Genomic DNA, 22,940 nt, shown 5'->3' on the forward strand with positions numbered 1-22,940 from the left:
TTTGCAGTGTGATAATAAACAAGAGAAAAACTGTCTTCTAGTTTTGTTTTTGAAATTGGTGATTTCTGATCTTTGCTTGTGCCTGTGGCTGTGGCTGAAGCTGGGTTACGAACTTTTAGTTAAAGCTCCAGTAAAATTGATTCACAAGATAAAAAGTGACTCTCTGCAGTGGCAATGTTTCAACATTTATGTTTCCAATTAAGTATATCATCCAAGTCTATCCCCCTGTATTCACAGCAGGCCTGGGCTAATGCCTGAATATTCACTGACCCCTGGAACTGCCCCTGTGTGTGATTAACCGCACTAACTCTCCCTCGTCTGCTTTCCTTCACTTAGCTCTCACTCGCCCACTTTACTTCCTCTCATGTATATCGGAAACCGCTTTCAATCTATTTTTATCAGCCAACAACCTTTAACCCCCATTTCACCATCACCCCTCATTCTCTTTAAAGTGCATAGACAGCACGGAAAATTAACATAACCAGACACGGAAAAAGACAAGAACAGGTTTGTTTTATTTAAAGATTTTATGACTGTTTCTATTGAGTAAAAAACATATGAATTGAGAACTGCAGTTTGCCTAATCTGTGATGCTCTCTCTGGAAAGGTTGAGATAATGATATTTACCGAATACTTTCGGCACATATTATAAGTTTATCAAATACTTTTTCTTTGAATCTCCTTAATCCCAGCCTCAAGTCATTCAGAAATACCTGTTTGTTGGCAAAATCCATTATAAGTCTGAAAAAGAATACTAATATACAAGAAAACATGTCAGACACACTCTAGCTGAGGAGTCTCATAAATCTATATTTATATTCTAAAAAAGCATTGTTATCATAGTTTATATCATTTATATATAGTGCAAGGACATATGGTGCTCATTTTAAAGTGAAATCAAGTACTCGTGATATCAAGTATCAACAAACACATGATGTGATGGCTCAGATTTCCTTTTCACCCTTGCAACTGTCCTTCTCGGGTATCTTGAAAGAGTGGGCACTTTTTATAATAATAATAATAATACATTACATTTATATAGCTCTTTTTTGCAGCACTCAAAGTGCTTTACATGTAAAGTGGGAATCTTCTCAACCACCACCAATGTGCAGCATCCACCTTAATGATGCGACGGCAGCCATATTGCGCCAGAATGCCCACCACACACCAGCTTATTAGTGGAGAGAAGACAGAGTCATATAGCCAATTACTATACAAGGGGATGATTAGTAGGCCAATGGGTAAGTTTGGCCAGGATGCCAGGGCACAGCTCTACTCTTTTTCGAAAGACAGCCTGGGAGAGTCAGGTCCTTGGTTTAACATCTCACCCAAAGGATGAGCATCAAATCTGCAGAGGGTGTGTTTGACCATGGTATGGCTAAAAGGCACATGCAAAGTTTTCTCTTAAATGTTTGGATTAAGAGAAATGAGGATGTCTAGAGGTCTTTTTTATTGTCAGCATCTGTAGCAGTGCCTGCGGTTCAAACCAGGGGATTTGGAGCCCCAGTACAGAAACGTTTAAAATCACCCTGGTAATGGGTTGCCCTTTCAGCAAGTTTTTTTTTGTCAAACTCTTTAAATTGGCACAGCATGGTTCCCTGGAACATCCATATATCACAGCAAAGCATCAGTTTAGAAAGCAGTCAATTACATACACCTGACAGTATTTGACAAGAAAACGGAACAGTCTATTGAACAGGAGGGATCATTACATTATCTTATGGACTTTCATTATAGTGGGATGGAAAGAAACGGATAAACCGTCACGTGGTATATTGTTGACATCAGTGTTTTGTTATAAAAATGTTATGGAACCAGGCACGTATTGCTGAATATCAAATAATGTACATGCACAAAAGGTTCATCAGCTTGTTCCTGCATTACTCGCAAACTTCAAAAGCTTGCTCTCTGCTACTCTGTAAATACAGTCATTGACACACATGCTCATTCATTCAGACTTAATAGATAGATGACTCCTAGGGCACTTTCTGTTTGCCTGTTTTTGTTCAGGGTTTCCTTGCTTATATACCACTATTCTCAAATGTGCAAAATCAAAGCAAGAGGTTCTCCCTCTCTCTGACCATAAGACATGCCCGTACCTTTTCATGGGGCCCCACTTTAGAAAATGCGCTTCAGATCTTCAAAGCCCAAGGCATCATGCACAGCTCAATACCTGATCCACCACCTCTCTCAGCAAGCCAGATATTATCATGACAAAACCTCACTGCTGCCTCTCTCGGAACCTTGATCTTCATTTGCATTTATATTGACGATGGCGTCAGCCAGCTCTGCTAAAGCGCAACTCGCCATGAAGTATCATGCCCAAAAGGTGACAGGGAGACTTGGATAGTGACAAAAATACCTATGTAAAATGAAAAGCTATTTGAAACAAGTTCCAGGAGCATTGCTGAGAGGTAAAAGTATAGAAAAGATTTAGGTAACGTTTTGCTAATTACCTTATCATTTCCTGCAGTAGTACAAAGTGACCATTAAATAGTACACAGTGTGGTTTAAATAGACATTTATGTTCAATTTTGGTATTTGTTAAATTTGGAACAGTTCCAGTAAGTCTGGTCCAAGAGAGATACAGAGGCAAGGCCCATGTTGACTGGTCATTGTACATTAGCAATTAACACTCAACACACTGCTCTCTTATCCTCAGACAAGCGTTGCCATGATAATCAATCTCCTGCCAATTTGTAAAAAAATGCACTGTTAATTTACCCTTAGGCCATCCAACACAGTCATTAAAAATTGTCATAAAATGGTCCCTAACTGTATCTGGGATGGTACCTAGTGTCGCAGTCAAGACCACCTAAACCGAGACAAAGTCATGACCAAGACAGGCAGAGACCAAGACAAGACCAAGACTTTAAAGCGTCAAGACCTAGTCAAGACCAAGACAGGCCGAGACCAAGTCAAGACCAAGACCAGTGCAAGTCACTGCATTAAAACACATAAAATGTGGAATATGCATATGAAGATTAGGCACTTCTTGTCTCTCTCTCTCTCTGTGTGTGTGTGTGTGTCTATGCCATCAGAGAAGTTAATAAAATAATAAAAGACATATCAGGTATTTGGTAATTTATCTTTGTATATATAAGCAAATAATAGTGAACAAACACTAAAGAGCTGAAATCAACGTAAACATTTATTCTGAACTATCTTTCCATGGTTTGCCATCCACTTAACACAATGCAGGTGTTTTTAGTATTAAAATTAGAAAATTGTCATTGGGAGAAACTTAAACAATGCTTAAACAATGCCAACATCATATGCCAAACATGAATAAACTGCATAAAATTAATGATAAATAAATTCGTGATGTGTCATCAGTTGTGGTCTTGACCGGTCTTGAAATAAAATTCCGAGTCCTCTTTGTCTGAGAGCAAGACGAGACCGAGTAAAAATGCGGTTGATTCCAAGACCTTTAAAAAGTGGTCTTGAGCCCAAGACCGGTCTCGAGAACTATAACACTAATGGTACCTTCTCAAAAAATACACATTTGCACCTAGTACATTAAAGATACATACTTAATTCACTTTGACATCTGCCCAACATTGGGTATTGATGTGAAAATCCAATGTTAGCCTGATGTTAAAATCCAATGTTGGCCCGACGTCAAAATCAGACGTTGATCTGATGTCAAGACTCAACGTTGATCTGACGTCAGAATCCAACGTTTATCCAACGTCAAAATCCAATGGAGACGTCAAAATCCAACGTTGATCTGACTTCAAAATCCAACATTAATCCGACGTCAAGATCCAACGTTCATCCGACATCAGGATCTAACGTTGATCCGTTGTCAAAATGCAACGTTGATCTGACGTCTTGATCCAACGTTGATCCATTGTCAAAATGCAATGATGATCTTACAGCAGGATCCAACGTTGATCCGACATCAAAATCCAACGTTGAGTTGACGTCAGGATCCAACGTTTATCCGACATCAGGAACCAACGTTGATCCGTTTTCAAAGTGGATACAGCAATCTGACTGATGAATGTTTTATCCAGTATGTGGATTTATTATGAAATATTAAGTTACAACCTAAAGGGGTTCTACAGATATTAAATAGGCTTAATTCACCTTGACATCTGCTCAAAATTGGGTATTGACGTCAAAATCCAACGTTGGCCTGACTTCAAAATCAGACATTGATCTAATGTCAAGACCAACGTCAAGATACTAGTACCAAATGTCTAAGTATCTGTACTCAAATGGGACATATTATACCTTTTCAAACGGTACCGCCCCAGTGACATTTTTTGACCATTTTTTTTCTGACAGTGAAAATGCTTGTGACATTTTTCTCTCTAGTAGAAAAGCAAGGAAACCCTTTGGTTGAAACTTGGTCCTTGGTCATCCATAAAATGCAAGTCCATAAGTACTATCACTTTGAGTCAAAATAAGCAGATGTATGAGGCTTCTGGTTGATTATGGCAGTAATGCACCAGTAGCCAGCTGCCAATAAAACAAGAAGATGCTCGTGCTCTTGTGAATGAGCCCCATGAGCTGTCGCCTGAGTCTATGGATTACAGGCTATAATATTGTAAATAATGTTCAGTTTCTAGCAAATTATCTTCTTTCTGGACTCTCAGAATGATGGAACCTACCGTTTGGGCCTTTTTATGCATTTTATTATAAACTATTACTAAAATAACCGCTGTAAACAAACATGTTCCTCAATCTGATCTAAGCCATTTCACACCTGTTGAGACTCTTTCTACTGGACCCCAAAGTCTACAGTTGTAAACCTTACAAGCATTTCTTCACTGATTTTACTTAGAATACACTAAACAGTTGGTACTGATAGTAATGTAAAGGCTGTAAACGATATACTTACATAACAACAATAAACATATCATTTGCCAGAATGCTCTAATTTACCCCCAAAGAGAAATAAATGCAAAATGTAAAGCAGGCTTTCGAAAAGAAAAACTAAAAACAACAACCTATCAGGGATTATGTACTTTTTAGCTTCTCATACATTTTTCTGCTATGTTGTGAGCTTTGAAATCCACTCATGTTTATTCACTACTGTATTAGATCTCAGTATGAACTTTCTAAGTAGCTCTTTGCTTTCTGTATACAGCGCTTTTATTCTTACACTTCCCCCCAAGTATCAATTAGTCTCTTTCTTCTTCCCAGACACTGTAAAAAAACATATTATTTACTTTTTTCTGTTCTTTAGTGATGACCATTACCATTCATTCTAGTTAAGGTCAGTGTCAGAAACGGTGGACTTCTGTTCCATTACATTTTCGTTATTTATAAGTGCGACAGGACTTGCAAGGACAGAGAGTGGGTGGGGATGTCAGACCTCAGAAAGGCTTTTTAAGTAAAAATGTTTCACTCCGCTCTGGGTCACGAAGATTCAGCATCTTATCATAGCTGTTTGACTTCTACACTGGGAGAAACTAAAAACCATGGCAACCTGACAGATTTATGGGGTATACATCCGGTTACTCATTTTATGGAAAAGATCATTTTTCAAGATTAGTGTTATAAAGATATTATTAGTTATTATAGGTGAAGTTAAACATTCATTTAAAACTCTGTCCTCATACATCTTACAACTTGCGAAATTGAGCATTGTTGTGATACAAGATGTCAACATGCTGTCAGAGTGACAAAACTCCCCTGCCCACAATTGTGAGAGCTAAAAGCTTCTTCTCTTCTCGCTACATAATGCTTTACCTTTCAACCACCCTTTTCCCGCATCTACCTGTTTACTTCCTACTCTTCTTTTCTTTGCTCTAAGAGCTCATAGTCTTTATTACCTGTCATTGGAAAAAGACCTGTCATTACCTGCTCAGAGCTGGCAGACAGGAACATAGCAAAACCATTTTTCCATCCATGTGGGAGAGAAAACAAGGCAGTCATTACTGACCTGGCATTCAAGTAATACCATCCTGCTTGCAGAGCTTCTGATAGACCGGCAAAAACAAGTGAAGGAGGCGCTATAGTGAAGACTGTATCACAAAATCAAACACAGCAGGAAGTGGGCAGTACACGCTGAACAGCACTTTTTACTTTCTAGGTCCCTTTTCTCTAAAACCATCAATGACAGTGCCAATGCTGGGAAGAACCATGTCCTCCTTTTAAGTTTGAAATTTACAGATCACAGTGAATAGCAGCGTACGGTGTGGGTGGGAGATTCTGGTGTCATGCAGATTTCTCTTTTCAGCATCATGCAGCAGAGATCAGTTCGGACTAAGTTAAACTCTGACTGAGTTAATCACAATCTGGCCTTTGCAAAAGTGGATACATGTTGAAGAGCATCTTTTTAAACTGAGCTTCCTCATGCTTCTTCCAACATACACTCAATCTACTCCTTACTAAGAATTTTTGACACTAAAATATAAAGGCTACCATACAAACCTTGATTAAAATTTAAAACGGTGTTTAAATGGGCTAAATTATATTTAGTTAACAGTGTTTAGGACTACATTAATGTTACGTTGCAGTTTAGGTTGCTGTTTGTAATAAAAATGTAAATAGCATAGAAAAAGGCTAGTAATCTATTATGTATATTGTACTGTAACCATATTAACGTTTGCTTACCTTGTCATTTTTAAGTCTCATATAGTTCTCGGGGGTTCAAGCACCATGGGAGACGGATAGAAACTAAATTTCTGTTGCTTTGACTTGTCAGTGCTCTCATTCGCAAAATTATTTTTTACACTGCATGCGTGTGTAAGCTCTCTGAATCAGCGTGAAGTTCCCTCGAAAGGGACCAATTTTGCTGGTTTCCAGATGTGCTGGTCGCACAGCATTGGTCAATTCTTAAAAATGAACATAACATATAACAAGTTGAAAATGCATTGTTGTAACGCACATTACTAAAGATTGTAACAAGTACAATATTACAATAATTTTATTAGTAATGCGTTATATTACTGTGTTACAGCAAAAACTAATATATTACTGTATTTTCATTACTTTTGTAATACGATACTCCCAATACTGCTCATGAATAAAGTAACATGTAACACGATCAAAACCTTTCAAAATCAAAATTGCAAAAATGACAAGTGATGACAAGGTTGTTGCCCCGAACCGATAATATTGTGCATACAGTATTAAACAGATAAAAAGACAAGTAAGAGATTGGTTGACGTTTGTTTGATTTGGAGGTTGCATGCAAAATCCATTTGGCTCAAAAATACTGAAGTAAAATAATTTACTATTAAATGTGATCCATGTATCCACAAACTGCTAAGTAATCTTCTACCTCTGATGTATTGGGTTAAAACCCAGCAGAATTTATAACTGAAGTCATAAGTGACAGATTTCACAAAATCAGAACATATTAAAAGAAAAGTTGCAAACTGTATATTTTCTTACTGTAGCTTTGGAGTTAGCTAATGACTTTCAAATGAATGTAGTTTTTCCTACTTTAAATGAGCTTATTTCAGAGTAGCTCCCCCAACACTGCATGGCAGGTCATTGTTTCTGCATGTCCAAATCAGAATTTAATTAGGATTTCAGCTGCACTCATACAATGCGAGTTTCAAGACCCAAAGGTAAAATGATGTTGATGATGATGTTGTTAACTTGCTTATGGTTTGTTTAATATTCTTGCAGTGTAATGAAATGATGAAACATCGTAATTAAACTTGCTAGGCTAAATGTTTATTCCTAGACAATCCAGACAAATGGAAAACACAGCATTTTAACTGTCAAAAATGAAAACTAAATATGAATAGGAGAAATTGAATACTGTTTCTATCTGGATGAAAAGTCAATAAGTAAATATAATCCTTTTGGACCCAAGGTTATTTTTTATTGATATCCCATAGATTTACATGCCTATTTTCACTATATCCCACAGCAAGTGTTAGTCTCAAAGAGACATTGACTCATATCCTAAATACAGTACTGTGCAAAAGTCTTAGTCCACTACCACCACGTTTGTTGTTTTAGCTATATTTCAATGTCCATCCATATTTATTTTTCACTTTTTTATTAAGATACAAACATAAAATACAATATATATGTACACAAAATTTTAAACAAAACAATTTTCAGAACTAAATGTTGTCTTTGCATCAATTAGTATTTAGTGTGACCTCTCTTGGCAATAAAATCTTGAGCTTTTTTAAGGAGACTGAAGTCCTGAAGTCATTTAGGTAGAATTAGCAATTAAGATTTAATTTCATTTAAGGTTTAAGAGATCTTGCAGTTGCCTACGGTACACAAGCTGAAGGGCAGTTTACTCTAAACACTTGACTCTTCAGCTTCTATACTGTTTTTAATACTACACTGTAAAAAATACTTTGCTGCCTTAACATTTTTTGTTGAATCAACTCGGATTTACAAGTCATTTCAACTTACAATTATTTATCTTGACTAGAGATGAGTTGTTATAACTACAGGTGAGTTGTTATAAACTATAAAATTAAGTTGACTTTTCTCAACTATATTTTATAAGTTGTGACAACTCATCTCTGTTGACATGACTTGTAAATCTGAGTTGATTTAACAAAAATTTTAAGGCAGCAAAGTATTTTTTACAGTGTACATACAAATGTACAAATACAAAATGTATTTTAATAAAGAAACATAATTATATATGATCAATACCACTGCAAAACCACATATCCTACCCAGTCTCACGTAGATGCGTATAAATAGCACAAAGTGTAAAAATCGTGCAATACATATGCCAAATTCCACTTTGGCGTGCATATTATACACCAGTCCTTCCCATTCACTTAAATGGTGCATCTTTTTTTGTTGTTTTATTTATTGGTTTCTCAATTTTTGAGACTGCGCTGACATATCTAATGGTGGCATAGATTTTTGCATAGTACTATACATACTGTCAGGGCCGTAGCTGGGGAATTCTGGGCCACCTGAAAAAATATAGATGTGGGGCCCCCACCACCCATATTATATACTCATACTGTATATAACATGAGCATGTAAACTAAGTATTCATATAAATATTACATAAAAACAATCCTATTAAGCCATAACTTAAGTATAATTGCTTAAATCTACATTCAACTAATACGATAATTAATAAAAATAAGAAATTGTTACATAATAGTAAAATAATAGTAATATAAAGCTTTTCCAGTTTTTCCAATGGTTTTGTCAGTCTGTTATCAAACAGTTAAAGCAAACATTCAGAAATGAAAATAAGGCAGTCAAATGTACAACTCAAACTTAGATTACTCGGATGAAGATATCATGGTACTGGTAGTGTACAACATAATCATTGCAAATGTAAGGAAGCTCAGTTTGTTAAGTGAATATGAATATTGCAACGACTTGAAACAACATGCAAGTGTATCTACTCTTAACTCTGGATTACACATGATATTGGACTACCCTGGATATCTGACTGCATAAGACTTGGGTTCTGAGAAAACCATACAGAAATCAATGTACAACAATAATGTAAAAACCTTTCAAGATACTTCTACCAAAGCACAGTGGCTATTATATAAATGATATGCTTCTGAAGAAGCCACGGTGCTCTGGATAGACTTAAGGTTGACTGGAGTCCCGCTGTTAGTGCGGCAAAAAAATTGTGCACCATCCATGTTTGGGAAAAAGGCAGGCGTTGCAACAAAATTAAAAAATAATTCCAAAAGAAAACCCAACCGCATAAAGAGGTGTTGTGTAGCGAAAGCCTGAAAATTATCAATATTATGAGTGCAGTGATAAAAGCCATTAGTTTTATCAAAGCAAAGGGTCTCAACCATCGGCAATTTATCTGCAAAAATATTTATCACCGTCTTCTCTACCACACCGAAGTTCAGGGAGCAAAGGAGCCATGCTTAAACGTTTCTTTGAAATGCACTCAGAAATGGAAAAGTTAAAAAAGACAAAGGAAAAACCTATGGCTGAGCTACATGACCCCGAGTGGGTTTGTGATCTTGCTTTTATGGTGGACGTGAGCACTTAAATGTGCTCAAGATTCAGGGTCGCAACAAAGCTGTGACTGAATATTACGCTTGCATGTTGTCCCAAGGTAATCCAACTCATTTCCCCTCTTTAAAATCGGTGCTCACTGTTCACGACAAAGACAATATGGACAAATACAAAAAAAAAGTATTAAACTGAAGAATAAACTTCGTAGTCGCTTGCAGGTCTTCAAAAATTTGAGAGGGGATTCTCACCTGTCCGCTTGCCATTTACTGTGAGTGCAATAGGAAATCCAAATGGAATTAATCAAACTGAAGTGCAATACACCTTTAAGATAAATTCACAGCAGTAAGAAAAATTTACAAATTCACTATAGATTTATTTTATCAACACTTCAGACTGACGTTTTCTAAACTGTCGGCCTTTGCTTCAAAAATCCTCAGCATGTTTGAGACATCCCTGCTACATTAGTCCAACTTTCGCTCTCGACTCACACAGGGATATCTAAAGGACATGGTGTCCGGTGTCGGGAAGCAAATCATGGATGTGTCTATGCATTTGATATTCATATTCAAAGTATTTTTCAAAAGCAACATTTATATTTTTCATTTCATTAAATATGAGTTTTTGAGATTTTTTTCTAAAAGTTGACTAAACAGCTTGTTCAGTCATGGGTGAACTGTGTGTTTTTCTAGATTTTTAAATTATGTTTTGCTTGCATGGTTCAAATTTAATGTAACTGTCTGCACACAAATACAGTTTGAAGCATCTTTTCTTAGCTAACTGGCTAGCTTATTTATTCACTTAAAACTATATTACAAAACGGTCCTATTCAACAGAAAAGTAAATGAAATTAGAGTTTTAATGTAAGGTTTCTGAGGAATTATTAAATGCAGTTTTTGAAGAACAGTGTGTTTTTCTCACTTTCTTGCAACATAATTTATCATTTGTGGTTTATATTTAATTAATTGTCACTAAGATTTAAAAAATACAACTTGGCCCGCATATGGTGACATGATTTCCCATACGGCAACTCCTAAAATGACTTTGACACCCCTGTTTTAAATCCCTATAGAATGAACAGAAAAATACTTCAAAGAAAAAGCTGCTGATAAAGTGGCCCGGCGGATAGCATTGCGCTTCATTGCCAAAAGCATTCATACAGAGATCGATTTTCATAGGTGAATAATTCGAGTTTTTGAAAATTTTGCAAAGTAATGCAACTGATGATCCATGCACAGCTTATACCAAATATTCATAATATCTCCCCATGTAAGTTATCATGTCACAAATACATAACAGACAAAAGACACTAGCTCATTACTGTGCTTTTTCATGCAATGCTTTTTCAATGTCCTTTGAATAAAATATCACATGCAAATAAAGTCCATGTGGCACAAGCTGAAAATAGACATAGAAAAATAAAGATTTTAAAATGTAGGCCCCAGATTCATAACAGTACTCATTCCACTGGGACTATAGAGCTTATTACTCGCTGGCATTGTACAACACACAGAGCGAGTAAACACTTAAGCTTAATTAAGAGAGTGCACAGGGCCAGTAGTAGTGGAAATGCATTTACTGTGAAACATTATAGACATGGTCGTTATTGGAGAATTGCCACAGGCACCTATCTCGGAGCCTTACCCAAGAACTGAGCGCTATGAGTCTGATAATAAAGTTTCAGCTTTCAAGAAAATCTTTAGTGTCTGGCAAAGACAAATATCTCCAACATTTAATTAGCTTTTATGTGTTGATCCTTTGTTTGATGAACCTGGCCCATCCATCACCTTACCCTTTGGTATTCGAATTCTTGCCATTTAGAAATTAGCGTCCAGATAGTTGATTATCTTAGACAATTAGCCCACAAGGCACGATGAAAGCATGAGGAGGCCAAGGGGAGCCTTTCTAATTAAAACTATAGCCACAGTGTACTGTAAGACAGTTGGTGTGTATCATGTTAGATATGATTCAACCAATGATTTCAGCAGGGGACTCGTCCTGAGCCAAGACTAATCATGTACTGGAAAGCCTCTTGGTAGCAGCTCTGCATGCATATAGAATTAAAGCCATATTGCAGAAACTTCAACTAAAAGTCCCTTTAGAAGAGTCGCATGCACCTCCAGGCAGTTTTTTCAGTCATGCAAGGCTAATGTCTTATCTACTTGAAAGGGGGAATGTGTTAAATTAATGAAACATATTTCTGACCAATAATTAGACCTGACATTAACTGTGCCGGATTCTAAGTTAGAATATTTCTGAACTGTGTTAGAGACCAACATTGACCTTTGGAACAACAATAAGCTTCACTTATTTTCTTTTTCTTCACTTGCCCTCTCAGTCATCCATGAAAAACATGACCACATGAAATTTACGGTGGATATATAATAATAAGGTATGATAGGCTGTGTGACATTTCACCGCCTTCAACCATCACTGAAATCCAAATAGGGTGCTGCCATGAGTGCATTATCGCTTTATAACAAGTTTACCACATAACCCCACAATATATATTATAAAAACAATACTCTATATACAGTATAAGTGTTTGTGTATAATTTAAATGGCATTTTTCTGTAAATAAAGAGCTCAGATGCAAATCCCGCTACGTGCAATTTCTTGTTAATTATAATTTTTAATCAGACTCTTAATAAATTCTGCCCCAAAGCAGTATTTCTGAATGGCCTGAGGGCGAGATTAAGCAGATTTGATGCAAAAGTATTTGATGAATGTATAGTATGTGTCGAGAGAATTCAGTTACAATCATTATCTCATGACGGAGGTGGCGTCTAGTGGCTTTTGCATCTGAACTCTTCATATAATAACACTTTAGGCTGCTTAGTGCCAATTGGGCATTGTTTAAATGCCACGGCCTACCTGAGCATTGTTTCTGACCATGTCCATCCCTTTATGACCACCATGTACCCATCCTCTGATGGCTACTTCCAACAGGACAATGCACCATGTCACAAAGCTCAAATCACTTCAAATTGGTTTCTTGAACATGACAATGAGTTCACTGTACTAAAATGGCCCCACAGTCACCAGATCTCAACCCAATAGAGCATCTTTGGGACGTGGTGGAACGGGAGCTTCGTGTCCTGGATGTGCATCCCACATATCTCCATCAACTGCAAGATGCTATTCTATTAATATGGGGCAACATTTCTAAAGAATGCTTTCAGCACCTTGTTGAATCAATGCTTGTTGAATTAAGGCAGTTCTGAAGGCGAAAGGGGGTCAAACACAGTATTAGTATGGTGTTCCTATAATCATTTAGGTGAGTGTATAGACGGTTCAATCAAATGCATGTACGTTGCTGCGATTATGCGCCTGGCCCAAATTTAATTCCAATCTGAGCTTGTTTATCAGTCTGGCTAAACCAGCCCATTCTCACCAAAATGCATACAAATAACACGCAGTGTGATTATCATGCAATAGATACGCCAAATTCCGATTTTGCATGCATATGATTCACCTATATGGCGCATCTTTTCGTGTCTTTTTATTTATTGGTTTCTCATTTGTTTTCTGTTTTTTTTTTTACCATTATCTCTTGGGTTTTGGGTTAGAGCAACTTTTTGTAACATAAAATGACATCCTAACCCAACCCTGATTCTAATACCAAAATAACATCCTAAAGCAAAACCCAAATCTAACCCTAAACCCAAGCGAAAATGGTTTAAAAGACAGAAAACAAATAAGAAACCAACAAATAAAAGACATGGAAAGATGCGTCATTTAAGTGAACGAGAAGGACTGGCATATCATATGCATGCAAAATTGGAATTTGGCGTATCTATTGCACGATAATCACACTGTGTGTTATTTGTACGCATTTGGTGAGAATGGGTTGCACAAAACTGACCTCTGGAACATACATCTTTCGGAAAAACGGTTTTCAAAAGAAGAGTGAGCATGAATCACTGCTGTGTGGATTTTGCAGTCAAGCAAGAATTTAAGGATTTGTAGCTAACACTGTATACATTAATTTTACACAGTAACATTATCTCAGTGTAATGATTGATACGCTTAACTATGACTGGTATTTTTTTGCCTGCTATCAGAAATAATCTATTCTAGAAGAACTTTGTTGTTATTGATTCTATACAGAGATCTACAAGAAGTTTGGTCCACAAAAGCCGTCTTTACAAACAGTTACAATGTTGCTATGCAACAAAAATAATGATCGTAATCCTAATAGTAGCTCAGTTAAGAGGTCATTATTGTGAGTAAACCGTGGTTGTTGACCAACCCTCATTATTGATGGTTATTACACTTTTAAGTCATATGGCCAAGCCTTTTAGATTACTCAAGCCATGCTTAACATAAGACTCAATGGAAAAACAGGAAAATGTTTACCCTAAGAGATAAAAAAGACTTTTACCTTTTCCTCTGCTTGTCACTATCTGTGTTTCCTTGTCATCTCTTACTCTGCCCAATCACCATTCTCTCGTGTTCCTTCCTTAACTGAGCACTTTCCACTCCTATTGAGATATTTGACATTGATCATCTGTATAGCCAGTTAACTGGGCATTTAAGGGGCACTCAAAGGTCTATTGCAACTAATGAGGTCAGGCAGTAAAGTTCAAGCAGAATTAATTGCATATTTCTGTCTTTGCTGCCCATCCCCTTTTTTAATAAAATATGCTTCACTGGAGGCTCATGGACATACCTCCTTCTTGACGACCGATGCAAAAAAAAAAAAAAAAAAAAAAACCCTAAAGCTTTTTAATATCTCAGAGATATAAGCCATAGGGATGAAAACACATTTGCTGAATTATTAAGCTCTGTTAGCTGATTATACTCTGGAATAGGCTTCATAGACGTTTCAGAGAGAGATGGAAAATATTGAAAAAAACCTTCTAATGCGCACTATTGTGTAATTTAAACGGACTCGGGTTAAGGCTAAAAAGCTATTGTGCTTTAAAATATTGTTTTAGAAATGCTCTAAAATTCCCAACCGAATGCAGTACACCATAAAAGGCCTCCTTAAAGTGGACTCGATCTCTAAAATGAACTAAAAATGTTCAAATTACATCGCATAACGTGTTATAAAAGAAACTTCATTTTTCAATGAAGACCGAGCAAATGCAATTATAAAATAATTTCCTTTATGTGCTTAATTAAAACTGACTTATCGTACACTTTGCCCAAACAGAGGTTGTCAGGTAGACTGATATAGAATATAGAATTACAATATGCACTCTTTCTGGTTATTAGAAATGAATGAGCCAGCACTTTACCACGTTTTTATTAAAGACAACATGTGCACAACCAAGAACATGCTGGACACTTGGGTGCAGTCAGGCAGGAGTAACATGTTCCTGTTACAGCCATTTATAAGGCAGGGATACAATGTATGCATGAGATAGGGGCAGGTGAGAATGGCAGCAGTGCCGGTGTAATCAATGTAAGGATAAGGGTGACAGCCCAGAGGTCAGCTTCCATTATTTTAGGTTATTGCAGTGTAAGTTTTGGGTGAGTGGCTCATTTGTCAGTACGTCTCACCCTACCTCTCCTCCCTGCCTCCACTCCAAACCATCCTCACATATTTGGTAAGAAATGTAGCTGTGTTTGTTTTCACTTCTCTAGTCTCTTCCATGCTCCTTTTTTTCTTATTTATTCATTAATTCAGTTTTCATATGATTTAATAAATATTGCTGTCAAATTAAACATGGGTATTATTTTGTGATTTTATTGCATGTCCAAATTGTATTGTGTGTTATTTAGTCAGAATAATTTCCAAAATAGCCCTGTAAGCATGTATGTTTTTAAGGGATAGTTCGGCCAAAAATGATATTAAACACATGATTTACTCACCCCCAAGCCGTCCGAGATGCATATGTCCATAATTTTTCAGACAAACACATTTTCAGGTATTTTAGAAAATGTCTTAGATGTTTCAGTTCATCAAATGTTTATTTACGAGGTCCACATCATTCAAGTCCAAAAATGTGCATCAATCCTTCCCCAAAGAAATCCAAACGGCTCCAGGATAATAAACAAAGGCCTTCTGATGGTAATCCGCGCGGTGTTGTAGTAGAAATATCCATATTTAAAACTTCATAAACAAAAATAACCAGCTTCCGGTTGCGCCGCCATCATAGACTCCTCTGTATTCAAGAGAGAGTATCAGCGTAGTGTACGCACTTTTCTTAGTGACGTTTGACAAATTCGGAGGGCGGGGGCACAGAGCAGCAGCAGAGAAACCTCCATAAACAGCGTACGCTCTCATCTTGAATGCGGACGCGACTAAGATGGCACCGTAAGCTAGTTATTTTCGTTTATAAAGTTTTAAATATGGATATTTCTACAACAACATCGCGCGGATTACCCTCAGGAGGCCTTTGTTTATTATCCCGGAGCCGTTTGGATTTCTTTGGGGAAGGATAAATGCAACATTTTTGGACTTGAAGGACATGGACCCCTTAACTTAACATTTGATTAACTAAAACATTTAAGACATTTTCTAAAATAACTGAAAATGTGCTCGTCTGAAAAATGATGGACATATGCATCTCGGACGGCTTGGGGGTGAGTGAGTAAATCATGGGTTTAATATTATTTAGGCCGAACTATCCATTTAATTAAATATTCATAATTTTGTGTCTAGTAAAAAATAAAACAATTTCTTCAGTCAATTTAAACCAGTTGTACAGTTTTTCGCTTTGGTGTCTAACACAACCACTCATCATAATTGTCTCTATTGAAAAACAATAAAGTTGATATAAAAAGAAACATGCTCGTCAGAAGCAGGTGAGAGAGGGTAGATGTGATGCCCCTGCAACAGTCACCATTTTGCTGGAGACATAGTCACTTAAGTCTAGACTTGATTGCTAAAGTGGATAATACTGTGCTCTCCAACAGACATTCAGGCGCAGAACAGTGGGGCAATGGGTCGTTTTCTATCTTTATGAAGACTACCTCATGGAGTTTCATACGGTTTTGACCACCCCCTGGGGCAAAAAGAGAAACAAAAACAGACAAAAAATGGAAATGAAAAATCGATCCTTTTTAAGCTATACAATCGAATGATAAAATTGATGTTACTTTTCATAACAGCCTTGTGAAAATATGTTAGAAATGGGATAAAACTCTTTAATGGGATGTGCCAGAATTGAACAGAGAAGAAATAGCACAGCATCCAAAAATGACAAAAAAATTATTATGTTCTCAACCTCACAAATTCTGTACTTCTGTACCTAAAATAAGCAAATAAATAAATTATATAACCATTTATATCATTTAGTGAGTTAATTCACAACACTTATTGAAACAAAAAATGCAATCCATAAGCTAACAATCTTTGTTTCTTTTGCTCTTATCGGGATGATCTGTACAATCTGTACTACAGATCTTCATCCACAGATAAGTAAGATGAGTAGATCTTCAACTACAGATGAGTGCTGCTGATTGTTTGGGAAAATGTGAAGCTGAGATGCGAACAAGGTACAGTTAAGGCCTCACTAAATGACCTTCATCGTCTCTCACCCATTTCATTTCACACTGATAATGGGTCCCCATCTACTCATCTAAATGAAACTTGCGGGAAGGGAGGAAAAGTAAAAACTGTCATGTCACCTGATCCACTGGCATTCAAGTCCATTTTTGCTGAATTGGCTTTTATTAATCATTTTGTTGATTAACAGTTTCGCTTGAATAGCCTGAATACAAATAATAAAAAAGATGCTGTGGCACAATGAAGGGAAGGTGCATGATAAATGGCATAGTCATATTGTTGGTAATGGCTGTTGTAAGGTACTGTAAACTTTTTTCTAGTACTTTATAATATTAAACAGGGGTTATGCAAAATTAAATCTCTTTACATATTTTTTTATTAGATATCAGATAATTAGTACCTATAATCTATTTTCCACATTAGTCTTTGGGCTCTATCTTACACCCGGCGCAATGCAGCGCAATGCAGCGCAATGCAGCGCAATGCAGCGCAATGCGCGACGCAAGTGTCTTTTGCTATATTCCACCCTGCGCAATTATAATTTTCACGTTTAGCGCCGCGTTGTTTAAATAGCAAATGCATTTGCGCCCCCTTTTGCGCCCATGGGCGTTCTGGTCTGAAAATGAGTTGTGTTCAGGTGCATTGTTGGCGCGTTGCTATTTTGAGGCAACTAAAATAGACTACGCCATTGACCAACAAAAACCTGGTCTAAAGTCAATGGCGCAATATGTTTTTTGTTATTTAAAGAGAGCATTAGTAATATGCGCCTAAACGGGACGACAACACGGGTTTGCTTAACACATACATGAATGCGCAGGAGCAAAAAAACGCTTTTAAATATGAAAGATTAAAGGATTGAATGTAAAATATTATTATTGAGTCTCTTGGACATAAATGAGGACTAATTATGAGACGTTAGAAGGCACAAAGAGCTGCTTCACCTGCAGCCTGGTAAGTAAATAAATGCTTTGCTTTAAACAAATGCATCTTTTGTTTTTAAATGTTGTTTTTTTTTAAATACTACCTCACGGATTTATTGTATATAATGACTCTGTACCTTTGGATATGGTGAGATGAGAAAAATTTTTAAGTAATGCTAAAAAAAACTGATGCTGTCCAAGTGCAGAAACGTGAGGAGAGCCGTTTGTAAATTCTTTATCTCCTGTTTGTAACAAATAAAGTATTTTTACAGTACAAACCTTTTCTTACATACTTTTTGATGATATTGGATAGCCATACATTTAAAGCAATTAAAAGCCTGCTTTTTTACTTCCTAAATGAAAACGGGTTTTAAAGGTTTTAATGAAAAAATAAAAATTTCAATACAAGTGAAAAACAACACAATTATTTAACATTAATCTTAAACTGGGGATCTTCTTCCTCCACTTAGTTTTTCAGTTTACAAAGTCTGTCATCTAAATAGGGATTAGACATAGCGCCAGCGCAACTTGCTTTTAAAGGGGATGACTGCTGAGACTCTCATTGGTTTATTGCACGTTACGCCCAAAATACTCCCATTAATCATTAAAAAAATAGGACCAACCCTTTTCGACCATGCGCTCGGCACACAAACCATTTTTCCCGTCGTTAAATTAGCAAAAGTGGATTCGGACATGCCCATTTAGACGTTGCGCTGTGCGCTTTAGACAATGCGCTTAGATCGTTAAAATAGGGCCCTATATCTCAGTCTAATATTACAGTCAATGTCTATTTAGATTCAGTCTCAGATCTGGCATTGACAGTCTCTGCAGGCACCACACAGTTTCATGTTGTTTATCTACTACAACTATTATAATAAATGATTTACTGTCATTTATGAGTGTTGAATAATTTAGCACATGCTCAGCTGGTGACATTAGGGATAAACTTTGAGGCACATACTGATGCAGCTTCCCTGGCTAGCAGTGGAAATATTTCACTAATGTCTTCTGACAGCAGATATCTATGTATATTTACAGTTTAATGACTCCCCTCTCTTGAGAAAAGTTTTCAAATACATCTACAGTAATTAAACAGCAGGTTTTAATGTGTAGACATGAGATACACACAGTACTGGTCAATGGCTCCTAATCTGTTGAAATTATGAACATTTACAGCTGCTGTTCAAAACTCTAGCAATGCGATCTAATTCCACTGTCTTCGCTGTCTTGTACGACATTCGTTATGTACCTAATTCATCACCACAATTGCTTTGATGCTGAAAAGATTAATCAATCGATCTTCAGCATTAAGATGCCCTGATTTGCTAAAGTTGCTTAAATAAAAATATTGTACAAACACTAACACACTCACATAAAAGTATGTGCTGTTGTATTTATGATTTAGTCTTTTAAAACACACTGTCTTGTGCATTTTTGCAGGTTTCACATTCCCTAATGAATGTAATGTTTGCAACAAATGCAAATAAATCCCATCCACAATATGATTTAAATAACCAACAAAAACTGGTAAATACACAACAAACATGTTTTTTAACTGATTTTCTAATCCTTCTGCAACCACTTGGGTATTCTGATCAACTTCTCATTATAGATAATTGGCACCCACTAAGATATAAAAAGAAGGCAAATGATCATGTTTGCACAAGTGAGTGGCATTCAAAAATAGTTAACGTTAGAGCAATTATCACACATGAAAGCCTCTATTAAATATTTGTTTCAAAACTTTTTGCACAGTTATTCTTAGTAAATCATGGCGATATACAGAAAGCATAAAAGATAATTTTCGAAATATTAGTATTATTAGTATTATCCAGTCAAACATTAAGGTGTAGTTTTCCTGGACAGGGCTTAATTCTAGTTTAAGACCAAAATGGTTATTTAAGTTGTCTTAACTGAAATCAGCTTGCATTTGTATGCAATTGTTTTTTCTCAAGATAACCAGTAATGTTTTTTAAGGCATGTTTGTAAAAACTATGTCCTATATAACCAAGGTCTACTGGATTAATCTAAACCCTGTCAAGGAAACCGCCTGTGTATTAGATATACAGTAACTGCAGGTGTAGGGTGAGTTCCAAGACAGGAAACATAGTTTACAAACAAGCATACACAAATATAAATGAATACAATTATTAGCATATAGTGAAACGAAGACATTGCAAGATTAATGAATGAATAAATAATGAATGATGATTAAAACAACATCATTATGCTTTATTTACATCATCATATTACTGTATGTACTAAACTAAGCTAGTGATTATAAAGGACTTTTTCTTCGACCATAACTTCAATCAGCTTTACAGATATAGTTAACCAAGTGTCACATGCAAGGACTGAATAAGGAGCCAATCACACCAAACGCGTTTAAAACGCTTGGAAAAGCAAGGCGCGCTGCATTGCCTTTTTTGGTCACTTTAAAAAAGAGCAGAGCAGTGCGTTTTTTATATTGCTAGCCAACCATGAGTCAGCTGTCTTGTCAATCAAATGTGAAACGTGAGCGCTCTTTTGCTTATAAAGGTACAATTTGTAAGATATTTGCAGTAAAATATCCAAAAAGCACTAGTCCAGTGTTATATATTTTGTCCAGCTGATTATTAACAATATCTCAAATTTTTTCAACTACTTGTAAATTATGAGAAATTTGCCATTCTAAACAGTGACACGGGGCAGTGCAGTCGCCTGTAAGTGACGTTAATATACACGTGACCCTTTGTTACCTCCTTAACTGACGTAAAAACCACATGACAACAGTGTTGTGGACAAAAGTGAAAGTAATAGTGTCTGTCGGGTCATCTGCTTGTTTATGGTAAGGTTGTTAATTTGAACACTTAATTCTGTTAACACACCATCATATTGGACTAATATTGTAACATCTATGACTAACAATTGCATTTTGAACATTACATAAAAACTTACATAATGAAAAAACGGTGTCATCAAACACAATATTGATTACTTTACATCATCCGGTAACATGATTTCTCGTTCCCGTCTGATTGCTGGCCATCAGCGTTTCAGTTAAAGACAACAAATCCCATAATTCCACGCTGCGTCAGATCGTCATTAATCTACGTCATTGTTATTGTTTTGATCTGGTGCCCTCTAGCGGTGCGAATTATACAAATTGCATCTTTAACCGTGATATTAGCAGAAACTTTAAAGCGTAACTAAACCCCTGGTCAGAGCCTAACTCCACCCACTGGCAATATTTGAAAAATGCAAGAAAAGTGGGCAGATCCCAACGGAGATAGAGGGGACAGACTAAGCTTGTACCAAGTGTGTGGTGAGATCGTAAAAAGGGCGTGGTGAGCTTGAACCTGCTTACGTCACGAGTCATTTTTTGGACCCAACATCCAATAGGAAAATTCAACTGCAGTAGCCACCGTTCAACCTGAAGAGGGCAGCACTCAGATGTTTTTACACCATATATTGCAGTATTGAAACACTTTATATCCAAATGTCAAAAAACTTACTAAAATCAATGAACAGCACTAATAAAGCATAATTTTTACAGATCATTAACTAAAAAAAGTTGGTTTAGGGTTTAGTTACTCTTTAAAAAGAGGAAGCTTGCCGAGGGGGAGAGGTGCACAAACACTCAAGAGAGAGCGAGTAAGTGGAGCCCCGTTCTTCCAAGCAACTGTAAACTTCTGTCACAACAGCAGAAGGCCCGCCTCTAGAGGCTTTCACATAAAACACGTGGAAAACGCTATGAGCGTAGGTTCTTGTCACATGACTTGTGGCATTCTGAAAAGATGAAATGTTTTTGATACGGTGCCTGGAAAAAACGAGCGTGTCCCACTGCGTGCGCGTCGCAATGGCGGCACTTCCTTTATGAGCCCCTAAGAATCAGACAATAGAAACGTCTCTTATCACCATTTAAAGTGGTGCTATCCACAAGCTGTGTTAATAAGCAAAGGAACAATTCTGCTCTACTATAGTGCACCATATCAGATAGGTAAATGTGAGAATAAACCATTTTACAGCTGCCAAATCAAAGTTCTGAACAACTTGCATGACAAACAAAAACATGAAATCAACAACAATTAACAGAAAACCAACAGAAACGACACACAAAGGTGTTTATGAAATTATGCATCATGTGCCTTTAGGTTTTACCTCGAATATGAAGTACACTATGAAGTAAAAAAAGTGCTGTGCCAGTTACCTACTGTACAAACTAATTTGAAAAGGAAACCATCCCAGTTCTTATTAAAATGCCTCTAGGAGGCTGCTTTCTCGTGACCCCAAAACTTTTTTTTACCATGCATCTAAAAACACACACAGAAGAGCCAAGCCAAGCCTAAAAACCCCAGCAAAGACCCAGACATCACACCTCTCCAAATAATGAAAGTGAAGCAACAGGGAAAGGAAATCTCATTTGTCTCATTCATGCTCTGTGTAATCTACATTTGACTTTATCTTATTCATGTTCTAGACCTCAAATTAAACAACCAACAATATACATAGCTAATTATTAAAGGGCAATGTTCCCAGAAACACACTTTAATCGTTATTTAAATAATGTTAAGAGTATAAAATCCATAAAATATTGAGCACTACAGTAAATAAGAAGTTTGCATCGCAAAGACTTCTTAAAATGTTATATTACTCTGCTGTTTTATGTAAATTTATGACAAAGAAAACTAAAC

The sequence above is a fragment of the Misgurnus anguillicaudatus genome, chromosome 21 (genome assembly GCF_027580225.2).
Source record: "Misgurnus anguillicaudatus chromosome 21, ASM2758022v2, whole genome shotgun sequence".
In the NCBI taxonomy this organism is placed as follows: Eukaryota; Metazoa; Chordata; class Actinopteri; order Cypriniformes; family Cobitidae; genus Misgurnus; species Misgurnus anguillicaudatus.